General features: G+C 46.1%; 1 protein-coding gene across 4 annotated transcripts in view; it reads left to right on the forward strand.

Annotated features, from left to right (window-relative positions):
* Positions 1 to 112: 112 nt before the first annotated feature.
* Positions 113 to 12,241, forward strand: part of HDLBP (high density lipoprotein binding protein) — a 43,206-nt gene continuing 31,077 nt past the window's right edge. For 3 of the 4 annotated variants that reach the window (XM_006034879.3, XM_025216986.1, XM_025216985.1), the window contains exon 1: positions 113 to 266. The gene's annotated coding sequence lies outside the window, so the exon portion shown is untranslated. Of the gene's footprint in view, positions 267 to 1,275; positions 1,402 to 12,241 lie in introns of those variants that run through there. The other variant, XM_006034880.3, reaches the window with a different exon arrangement.

Here is a 12,241-nt window from a genome sequence, read left to right on the forward strand (position 1 = left end):
GGGCGCGCTATGGGTCGCATGTGGGATTGGGGAACACTGCGCCGCGCTCAGCCAGCCCGAGGGGGGGAGGGGGCCACTAGGCCGCGCCGCCAGCGCATGCGCACTCAGCAATCCCCACCCCCTATGGAGACTTGACTGGCTCAAGACGAGCGGGGGCGGGCTCAGCCTTATGTGGGCAGGTGGGGCCGGGCGGGCTTCTACACCAAGATGGCGGCTGGGCCCTCAGCCTCGTACCCCGCATAGGCTTCGCGGTGGTCCTATCCGAGGTAACGCGCAAGCTCCGCTCGCGCACGCTGGGGCCCGGCCCGGGGTGGGTGACTGGGGGTGAGGAACGAGCGCGGCGGGGAGGGGGCCGGAGCGCGGAACCGTCCCCAGCCGCAGCGCTGGGAGGACCCCGCTGCCTCCGACAAGATGGCGGCAGCAAAGCGATGGGGTGGGAACGCGGAATGTCTAGCTAGCGCCCGGCTTCTCTATGGTTCTCCCCTTTCTCCATTGGTGCCCGCGAGTCACGTGGTGTGACTCCGCCCTACATTCCCGCCTCGCCTTTACCACAGAGAACTAGCAGGATGTGGGTCATCCGCCCCCCGCTCTGCCTCCGGACACCGGCCGGACTCCCCCTCAGCCCCACGGGTGGCAGCGTCCCCTCCCGCGGGAGCAGGGCCCGAGCCAACCCCTGAGTCACGCCCGGCTCTGGGGGTTGCCTCGGCCGCGGCGGCCCCGGCTCCTTCCCGAGCCGCCGGGGGGCGCTGCTGGCCAGGTCGCTTTAGCCTTCTCGTTGACACCGCAGGGCTGCAGAGCCCCGCCACCACCCCGCGGTCTGACACGTGCATGAGCCCGAGCCGTTATGGGCACAGGGGCTCATGCAGCCTTGCATGTGCGTGTGATGAGAACCATTGCTCCCTGTCCCCAAACCCAGCACAGGCACTGCTCCCTGCCACTCCTAGCTTGAGTGGGGCTGGGAGCAGTCTCCCAGTAGGCAGATCTGTGCCCATCTAGCTCTGGAAACCCTCATGCCACTCGGGGGTCCAGAGAAAGAAACCAGGAGGAGCGGCACAGAGGGGTCCTGCGTGAGGAGAGGCTCCTGAAGCCAGGCCTGTTCCCTTGAGAAAAGAGACACCAGAAGCGGTACATGCTGAGAGTTTCCAAAATCCTGAGCTGCAAAGAGAAGAGTCTGTGGGGATTCCCTATACACTGTCTTGCATGGGCCAGGGCTCACAACGTGAACCTAATAACTGGGAAGTTGCAAACGGCCCACAGGCGGCTCTTTTTCCCCAGGGCATCATTCACATGTGGAATGCGCGGCCACCAGACGCTGCAGAAGCTGACTGCTCGGCCAGGCTCACAAAGGGTTCATTCGGATTCTCAGAACAAAGGGGCACCAGTAGCAATTGAGCGCAGGAGGTAGGGATGCAGCCTCTGAAGGAGAACTGCCTAGACCTTCACTGCTGGCAGCAGCAAGTGAGAGAGCAGCAGCAGAAACACCCCTGCTTCTCTGCAGGCCACTGCGGTTCAGTGTCCGCTCCCTGCCACGGGGCGATGCAGGCGACTGGGCAAGACCGACCTGTGTTCTGACTCAGTTAGTCACAGCTTTGATGTTCTTAGTTTTCACTAAAAACACCCTGCCCTACATCTCATTTCAGAGAATAAGGTTTAAAAGGGTGCCCAGAGGGGAGAGTGCAAGCCTGTCCTCACAGTTGTCTGATGGGACAGGTATTGACTTGTCAGGCAGAAGGCTTGAGTTGTTCATGTGGCTGTGGTACAGTCCTCTGTGCCCCAGCTGTGAGGCCAGTGACCCTGGGTCATTCATGTAGGGTTTGTATACCTCAGTATCTTTCTGTCCTTTGCTTGCCTGGTCCCTTTAGATTTAAAGACTTTTGGAATGGGGGCTGTCCTTCACTAGTGCACCCCACTCAGACATGGGACAGGTAGCTGCTACACTAATGTACCTAGCTATTGGGAGAGAGGGTGGAATTTATTCCTTAATCTGAATTGGAGATAAATTTATATCCTGAATCATAAGGCTTGGTAACTATCAAGATGTACTGTAGATGGCATACCTGCAGGTGCTGCTCTTAGGGAAAATAGTTCAATCCTTGTTAAGCTGTTTAATGGAGACAGGGTGGTTTAGTGCAGTGGTGCTCAGCCTACTCACCTTACAGGTCAGTCAGCAGGCCAGATTCAGCATGGGGTCAGTGCACAGGGTTGGTCTGTGGGTTCAGTCCTGTGTGCTGGGCCTAACCCTATACGCCAGCCCAGCCCTGTGTGCTGACATAACTGTACTCCGGAAGCCGTGGCAATTGATGCTTTCTTCTCTTCCCCTGCTGCCAAATTTCTGGACAACATAGCCCCCTGGGTCCCATCTGGGCTTTAGGAGGGTGAGCACCGCTGACTACTGGTTAGAAGAATCGGTGCACTTGGATTTCATCTTTGATGCTGCTATTGATATGTAATAGGATTTTAGACAATTGAATGTAATCTCCTTGTACTTCAAACCTTTTCTACATGTTACTCTATTTAACTACAGCAACCTAATGAAAATGGTACAACCTCCCCCCAAACCTACATATATTAGTCTCTCCCTTTCCATCTAGACCTATACCAATTCAAAGCATTTCTAGATAGAAAGGGAGAGACTAATATATGGATTACTATTCTGGTGTAATAATTTTGGAGAATAAAATGTACCTCCTGATTTATAATGGTACAGAAATCTTCCTTGATGGCAAGTTGCAACTTCCTTGTGGGAAAGTTGTAAATGAGAATATTTGGCTTCAGGGAAAAAGATCCACTTGCAGTTAATGAGGGGGCTTTCGGTAGTAAGTGTAGCAGCATAAACCACAAACTCTGTAGAATCTAAAATTTCAGGTGAACAATAGTTCAGGTTCTGAGGGTTACAATGATAACTGTTCAGATGGATTGCGTTCCAGAACCCACAAAAAGTAAGTGTTCTTGCTGCCAGTCACAACTTTTTTAAAAGTAATAATGAAGCTAAAGAATTGCATTGCTTTCCCCTTTCAGCTGCTTGGGAAAGCTGATAAGCAAAAAGAGAGAGGAGCAGTGGAGTTGTGTACAGGGAAAGCGCATGCATTAGAGACTTGAAAAAGCAGGGTAGAAAAGCAGAAACTTGAGGTTGTCCTGAAAGCAGAAAAATAAAAAGCCTTTGCCCCAATTTAGCTGCTAGGAAAGAGCAGATTTGGTCAGAAATTTACCAGTTTGAGGCAGATGAGAGGCTTCCTCATGGAGTCTAGGGGAAGCTCCATGATGGGAAACATGGGCCTCTTGTTTGTGATGATAAGGATGCTGTAGTGGTGATCTCCCTGTATAGAAAGGCCCTGGCAGGCCTGTGAGTAGTATGGATCCTTGAGTTAGTTTAGGAAGGGTCACAGCAAGGTAGTAAAGAAGATCACTCTTCTTCAAGAGTGATCTGTGAGAATAGTTTATTTCTGAGAGTATATCAATCTAGGAAAACCAGCCTGTGAAATGAAGAGTATTATTTTGTCTTAAAATTCCTGTCTCGAAGAGTTAAGAAAACAAAACTCAACTATAAGTATGGTGTATCTGTTCCTTTTTCTTTCTAACAGGCCTTATCTTATAATAGTGGGGTTTTCTGGTATTGTTTTTCAAACCTGCAAGATACCATGTGGGCAGAGTAATAGTTATAGCCAGCTGTGAGACTCCATTTTAGGTCAGGTGGAAGTGAATGATTGGTTAGAACTGACTATGGGAGGAGCAGAGCATTTTAGAAAGTGATCTGCAGGCCTGATGCCTCATTCAGAGGTCTTGTCTAAAATTTGGGACATTGAGCCCAATGTAGGGGTTTAGTAGAGATTAGAGGTTTGTTTCAGCTTTGAACTGTTGCTTAAGTGCTGTTTCTAGTTTTAGGTACTGCCTCTAGTATAGAAAACCTTTCCTGTTCTGGACAGCTGGTTTGGATTAGGAGCTTGAATAAGCACATACATCTGGTAGACTTCAGTTAATGCTGTAGTCTCTATGCTCTAAAGGAAATGCTGTCTATCGCTTATGAATTTGATAATAGAATTTGAAGAGTTGCCCTAATACGTTCATCACAGGTTCTTAACTGTAGAACCTCCTTATTTTCCCTATTTTTTATTAATTCCTGACTTTATTTTCTTCTGTTTTTCTTTAGTGCATTTTATTAAACTTGTCCTGCAGTTCACATGATGTGGTTATAATGGCAGTGAACTTGAAAATAAAGTTGGCTTCAGGTGGAAGAGAAATCTACCAAAAATGAGGAGGGGAAGAGCTTCCCTGCTTAGATTGTGTTATATTTGTGGAAGACTCTGGGCTGCTGGAGGTTGTCTCATGTTTGGTTTTTTTTTTTGTTTTTTTTTTTTCAGTTGTATAATGGAATGTGGTTAGAGATTGATAGATCCTGTGTATGTTTGTTTTGCACAAGAAACTTGTCTTTATTTATTAAACCTATGGAGGTTCTTTTGTAACCTTTGGTACTGCCCCACCACCTTACTAGAAGTGCCCATGGTCTTCCTAGCCACTAAAATTAGCAGGGAGTGGGGTATATCATAAGAATGTTTTCCCTGGACCTTGCTGGAGGTCACCTCCTTGTCTACTAGTAATTTCAATCCTCTGACTAGTAGGTAGCTTTCAAGCCCTGAAAATACCTACTTGTTATCTTTTAATCAGGAATGCTGTCAAAGTGCAGGTTGCTAGTGGTTGAAGTAGTGTCTTGCAGCAATAAGTTTCACAGTGAGGCCATTTTACTGAGGTTCTGTTTAAACTTGTTACACATCCACTATGAGCCCATCTGGTCTTATATTCTGGGAGAATGTGAGTAGCTAGCTCCTTCTAGGAAACATACCATAACCAGGCCAGTCAGGAGCTTTTTTCTTGCCATATTAAAATGCAAGTTTGTACTAATCTGAAGTGTCTCTCTTTTCTGTTGTTTAATCACTATCCTACTTGCTGTGTTTCTGACAATACATTTGCCAATGTGAAGCTGCCAACCTATGGGGTACGAGAGAGGCCTCTGCAGAAGTAGTATGTGAGGCTGACTCTATGGCTGATGCTATTGAGGAAAGCCTTCTGCAAAGATACCTTCTTGTGAGAGGAGATAACTGCTCCAGCCTTCTGTAGAGCTAAGTATGGGTCTAACAGCAGAATTAGCATGGAGGGTTGACCGTGGTCACTTGCTCTCTAGCAATGAGGCTGATTGCACTGCTGCAGCAGTGTCCTTCCCCTTGTGGAAGCATATGCTTTGGTCACTCCTGTGAGACTGATGAAAAGAGCCATGTCCGGCTATAGTTACTGACCTTTATGAGAACGCACAAGCCTTAGAGAAGCTGAGGGAAGAGCCAATAGAAAGGAGATATTGGGGGGGTCATATTTAGATTTGCTTTAGTGGGGGGATTTGATTGGGTTGACTACCATTTCATTAGCTGGAATATAGGGTAGGCAGGTGTGCATTGAAGTGCTCTAGAATGGCTGCAAAGGCATGTAGTGGCACTGCTCTGCATGTCCCTCGGGTACCAGTGGTTTCTGGGGATAACCAGGCACACTGAAGAACACATGTTGGCTCTCTGTCCTGCCTCCTTCTCCTTTTTCTCCCCCATCCCTAATTTTTCATTTGGTTTTGAATTACTTGATGGATGGAGGGTATCCAGGTTGTAGCTGTGTTGGTCTAGAGGAAAAAGCAATCGGGGCTCATGGACAGAGGTGATATCTTTTATTAGACCAACAAGATTTTTGCAAAAAAAAAAAATTATTGAATTGCAAGCTTTTGGGCGCAAGCACCCCTTATCAGGCATCAAAGAAAAGATTGTAAAAGTTCGTCTGGGTAGAATTGAAAGTTCAAGAACTGCTGCCCAGAGGGTTTTTCCATCTATTGACCTTTCTGTGGAATTCTATGAAATAGAGACTTTAATTTCTATCCAGGAGAACTTTTATGATCTTTTCTCTGATGCCTGATGAAGGGTGCTTGTGCCCAAAAGCTTGCAATTACATATATTTTGCAAAAATCTTGTTGGTCTAATAAAAGATATCACCTCTGTCCATGAGCTTTGATGGATGGATGCATTTGGAAGTTATTGCAGCTAGCTTTTACACTTCCTGCCACAGCTGACTTAAAAGGGGTTTGGGGGGTTGGGTTTCCTCAGTCAGTTTAGATAGTTATGGTGCAGTTGCATCTAACTCAAGAAGAGACTTTTGCTTGTACTAGTAGATGAGAAGTTAGTGCTAGCCTGCTGGTATGTAGAGCCCCTTTGCCAACCATGGATACAATAGGGTAGGAGGAAAGGAAGGTCATGTTCAAATAGCAAGGACTCCATCATTGCTTACAATGGCATTATGATCTGGCACTTAATATATCGTCTCTTCAAACTCATCACTAGCAATTCCCAGCATTCAGAATTATGAATCAGACCCCCGAAATTCATTTTGTTAAAATATATTTTTTATTAAATGGCAATTCTGGCAGTCTCTTAACTTGCCTTCTAATTTTTGAGGCATCAGAGTTCATATTGTTAATCTTTTCTCTAAGCAAAGGGGCTAGAAACACTTATTTATTTTTAAAGCTGTTTACAATATAATTTGATAACGGGCTGGGTTTTAAGGAAAAACATCAAATATTCTATGCCTTGTTATAAAAAGTAAAGAGTTGGCAACACTGTTCAGTATACAGTAACAGTCTACTGAATAAGCTTTCAAATCTTCTTAGGCACTGGAAGCAGACACATTTATGTTTTTCTACAGTGTTTGGCGCCACAGAATCTAAACTCTACAGGATTGCAAAAAATAGTTTCCATGTTTAAATCCCAGGCACTTTAATTGCTTTTTTTGTAGTGGAAGCTTTATTACTGTATCTTCCAGTGAGGGTTTTACTGCCATGTCCTTGTTCCCGTTCCATAGGTCTTGTCTATCTGGGTTGTAATCTCTTGATATTTTTCTTAACTTTTTGACATGCTCTGATGTTTACCTGTATTATTTACCTAAATCAAGCCACTGGGGGAAGGGAGTATTTATAGTCTCTCAAAAAATGCTCTAAGGAAGTCCTCTTATATAAATATGTCCTGAAGAGTGTCAGCTGGGAGTATTTGTGCAGTATCTATATCAGGCAGCACAGTGGGAGATCCATGCTGAAGTAAGGACTCTGTTGGGTTTTTGTTTGTTTGTTTGTTTGTTTTCCCAGAACTGTAAGTGACACAGTAGCAGTGATCTTGCTCAGTCTCCACAGAAAGGTAGAGGCATCAAGCACTTAGCTAGCATTCTCAGTGAGGAAGATGCTTGCTGTATGGTGATTTTTTGGCAGCAACTCAGTGTCCTGTGTCCAGTATGCATTGGAGTTGCCAGGGGAAGGGAATTTAGGAAATCGGAACTACTGTAAAGCTATAAGAACAAGGGATTTCAATCCATTACTCACATCAGGATGAAATGAAAGTCTCATCTGGAAAAATAAATATACTAGAGACAGACGAAGAGGAAATGAGTGGTGCATGTTGAGCATAAGGGCTGTGTTTTGTTCTGTGATACCAGCTTGTTGGGTAACTGTTGCTTAAAATGCAAGCATCTAACTGGGCTCTGAAACCCAACTTTCTCTAATTATTGTCTGGAGATAGCTTTTCTGCAGCATTGGCTGAATAGAGAAAAACTGCTGTAGATCCATTACGAAGGCCATCTTTGCAAGACAAAAAGCTAAATAGTAATTATTGCAATGGAAGACCCAAGTTTAGAAACTTCAGAAAACAGCAACAATTGTGGAAAGACTTGAATAGCATATATTTGCTTCCTTGAATTCTTGTGCCATTTTCCCTTACTCCTCAAAGTCGTCACTTTTTCCCAGACAACACCCAAATCTATAGCTCACATATATGACTCATTTTTTTTCTTCCATTCTTGATTCAATTACCTTCTTGCTTCGCTAGAAATTGTGTACAACGGGATGCTTCCTTTCATTTTGATTGACAGGTATACTTCAAATCTGGACCTTTTGTTTTTAAAGTTCCCAAAGCCAAAAACCTGCAGTCTTTCATATTCTTCTGGAACCCAGAGCTGCCCATTGCTACCTCTGGTGCTGAATCCCTGTCTGGTCCATCTTAATCACTACAGCTTCCTCTTCTGTTTTTCCCAAGTTCTTAACTCCCTAAAATCCACAGACAGATTTCTCCCTTGCTGGAAGTGCCAGGACTGTCCTGCACAGATCCTCTGCTGCTTTATCTCTCCATTTTTTTTTTTTTACTTGGTTTTCCAAACTGTCCATTGACTTTCTTCCTTATCTCTCTAACCACATATAATGACTGTTTTTCAACAGTATCTTCCATCCAAGGGTCACAGAGTTCTGGACAACCTGTAATGAAATAGTAATCTGAGAGGTAGATAAGAACCATCTCCTTCGTATAGATAGGGAGAGTATGATGGCCTTTGGAAGCCTTTTAAATTGTACTGCAGCAAATTGCCATCAGAGCTGAGAAGAGGCTCATGTCTGCCATCTTTTGCATTAGCCACTACAACTACCTTCCTTTATACAAGTGGTCTAATATAAATGCACAGATGCATCACAAGCAGGTCCAAGGAGGTGATCCTCCCCCTCTGTGACATTGGTCAGGCTGCAGTTAGAGTACTGCGTCCAGTTCTGGGTGGTGCACTTCAGGAGGGATGTGGATAGCATTGAGAGGGTCCAGAGGAGGCCCACTCGCATGATCAGGGGGCAGCAGGGCAGACCCTACAAGGAGAGGCTACAGGACCTGAACCTGTTCAACCTCCACAAGAGAAGGCTGAGGGGGGGATCTGGTGGCCATCTATAAACTTACCAGGGGGGACGAGCAGGGAATGGGAGAGTCACTGTTCCCCTGAGCACTGCCAGGAGTAACTAGGAATAATGGCCGTAACTTGACTGAGGGTAGATCCAGGCTAGACATCAGGAGGCACTACTTCACAGTTGGGGCAGCTAGGATCTGGAAGCAACTTCCAAGGGAAGTGATGCACGCTCCTACCTTGGGTCTTCAAAAGGAGGCTAGATAATCACCTAGCTGGGGTCATTTGACCCAAGCATTCTTTCCTGCCCATGGCAGGGGGTTGGACTTGATGATCTGCTCTGGTCCCTTCTGACCCTACCAACTATGAAATGCCATATGCCAGGGTTTGAGCAAACACCCCTTTTGTACCATGGGTAAAACTTCTCTAACATCTCCCTAATGGTCTGCAGCACTTTCTATGTGGGATGAGGGTTGCTTTTACTTGTTCCCTTTTATGCACTCTTTTCTATCCTACGTGCTTGATCCTTTTTATATAGCAGGGATGTCAAACTTGTTTGACCTGTCCATGTTGAATCTGGGCCCATGTCTGGTAGAAGGGCAAGTTGGGGTGCTAGTAAACCCTGTGGATGCCTGAGCCTTCACCACTTACCCTGCCTGTTAATTCCTAGGCCCTCCAGGAATCTTGCAGGTCAGATGACGTGGCTCTAGGTTAGATCTGTCCTGTGGGCCGTGTTTGATGATCCTCCTATACAGCATTCTGTGGTCCTCTCGGGAGGACACCATACATTGCTTGTAAGCTGATAGTTACATCATTTTATTGTCAGAGTGCCCAGCAACTAAATAAATCTTTGAAACAAACACTTCTGACCGTGAGGCCCAGTAAGGTTAAACGGGCTCAGAAATTCACCCTTCCCCCAACTTGTCTGGGCAGCTTTCTGCCCAGTGCCAGGAACCTCTTGATAAAGGTAGCTGGTTGAGATCAGGATATTATTCCCTAAGTGAGCTCTAGTAGGGATGCTCTTTCTTCTGAGAGCCCTGTTTAAGGGTACAAACTTCCCTTATATTTAAGTGTAGACCGTATATGCGGGAAGATGATGGGACTACAAAGGTGTAACCAAAGGCAGAAGTGGCCTACAGAATCCTTGTACCTGGTGCCAATGGAGAAAGTGGAAGTAGCACAGCTTGACTTCCAGATTTTTAGGGGAATTTTTATAATTGGAATAGTGTCTTCCCAGATTGTAATTTAAGAAAATTTTGTCTGGAAGCTGCTAAGACTGAACAAAAATGAAACCCTGTTATGCCATTTTTAGCCACATTTTATAGCAAACTTTTTTTCTCTCTCCTGATGCAATGAACAATATTATTACAGCTTCCATCCCAACATAAAACAAAGTTTTTTCTTTGGGGAATAAATATGGCTGACATGCCATATCTTTGGGCCCATACTTTGCTCACGTAAGATTTTTTTTTTTTCCCCAAGTGTTCTCCAGTTTGCAAAAGGCTTTTATTCTGTGGAGTGGGCCGAGGTTGGGTATACTGATAGACTTTTCTGATTAATCTAGTGACTTGAGTGTGCAAATAAGCATTCAGAGGACAAGATCTGGGTTCTATTCATTCATATTTTGGATATCTGAAGGTATTTAATAGATGATGATGCACCAGAGACGCTCTTTTGGCCTACTTGGGTTGATTTGGGGGGTTTTTTTTGGTTGTGTGTGTTTTTTGTTGTTGTGGTTTTGTGTGTTTGGTTTTTTTTTTTTTTTAGTCAAGGCTGGTAGTTCCCAGCTAGAAAAAAATGAACATCTCTTGCAGGAACAGAGCAAAAAGCAGGCCTGGGAAAGGTCTTGGAAAGATGGCAGCTCATCTGGAGGTGAATGTGGCACAAGAGACTGATCTTTTCATGATCACTGCTGCAGTGGGTGGAGGTCCACAAGCTTTTCCCATCTGAGAAATCTGATCCTGGGAAGAGCAGGGCTAAGATAGACTTCTGTTTCCCAATATTCATGAAGGTGGTGAAAACCAGATATGTCCTGTCTTTAGTGCTTGACTCAGTGTCCTCCTGAGTTTTATATCCTCACTTTTTTTGTCCCAGTTTCTGTATATTTCTTCCAGTAAGCCAGGGAAAGGAGCTGTCAGCTAGGAAAACTGATGACAGTGCATGTGTCTATCAAGCACCACCCCACTTGTCACATGTTGACACCCTGCTCTCTCTCTCTTTTTTTTTTTTTTCCCCTGGAGGCCTCCTTGTCAGGTCTTCTCAAAAGTCCTCAGGCCAGGCTCCCTCTCCAAACCCAGCTGAACCCACAGGATGCCAGGGAGGTAAAGGAGAGACCATATTTTTGTGGGATGTGTGGCACCATCTTTGACCCTCCACAGCAAGCTCTTCTGTGCTCACCATCCTGGCCCTGTGTTCCATGACACGTGTTCTTTTTTTCTCACTCTTACATGTAGTTGCCTTTGCAGATGGTTGGGGTAAGCTGTAAGCCCCTCAGGAACTCTGTGCTCCTCTGGAGGGGTGGATCAAGGTGGGAGTGACCAGGGCAGTTTGTTCCCACTGACATTGCAGCAGTGGGAGAAGGGGGAGGCAGGTCATAACAGGCTTTTTAGCTTCCCTTGAAACCATAGTTTTCCTTTATCCTCCCACAGGAAGTCTCCACACTTGAGCATGTGGGAGGAACAGGCCATGACAGGCTGTCCTTCTCCCCTATGGAAACTTTTTCCTTCCTCAGGGGAGAGCAGGCTGTGACAGGTTTCCCCATAAAAAATAAAAATAAAATAAAAAAAATAAAAATCTCTCTTCCAGGTGTGGAGGTAATGTGCTGTGGCAGGCTGTTCCACAAGCTCCTTTGCTGTGGTACCTGGTGGCATACACCATACAGGCCAGGCATTGCTTTCTCAATTTTATTTATTTATTTATTTTTAAGCCATGTCTTAAAATCTACCAAATAGTTGAGCAATCCCTCCTCGGCAGTTGTGGGGGGGAGACTGGAAAAAGATGCAGGAACCTGCAGTGTGGTGGAGTTTAGAAGTTAAGGTGGGATAGGAGCATTCAGGTCCTGCTACAGAACTGAAGCCTGTCCCTAGGGAAGACCTGGCTGAGCCAGAAGGAGATGGAGATTGGGCATCACATTTCAGTTAGGTGTTACCGGCTGGGGTTACTGATGGCTGGGGTTACTGATGTCGCTCTTGCAGTATCTCCTTGCACTGAGGATAAGTAGGGAAATCCTAGGCCTGCCGCCTGCCTGCACAGGAGCTACTTGGGTACTCCGGGCTTTAAAAGGGGCTCGTTTTGTTTTTTTTGCAGAGCACTTAAGGTGGGATTTAAGCCCCTCCGTCCTAAACCGTAGCCCTCAGAGCCGCCCCGATCGCAGCAGGCGCCAACTCTGCTGTGTTCGTATTAAAGGGGCCCAGGCCGGGCCGCCCCAGACCTCCGCTCCGGCGCGACCCCTTCCTTCCGCGCCTCTCGGGCTGAGCCGGCCCGTGGGGTGGGGTGGGGTCGGGGTGGGGCTCCTGGC

This window comes from Alligator sinensis, unplaced genomic scaffold, assembly GCF_000455745.1.
Source record: "Alligator sinensis unplaced genomic scaffold, ASM45574v1 scaffold863_2, whole genome shotgun sequence".
NCBI classification, from domain to species: domain Eukaryota; kingdom Metazoa; phylum Chordata; order Crocodylia; family Alligatoridae; genus Alligator; species Alligator sinensis.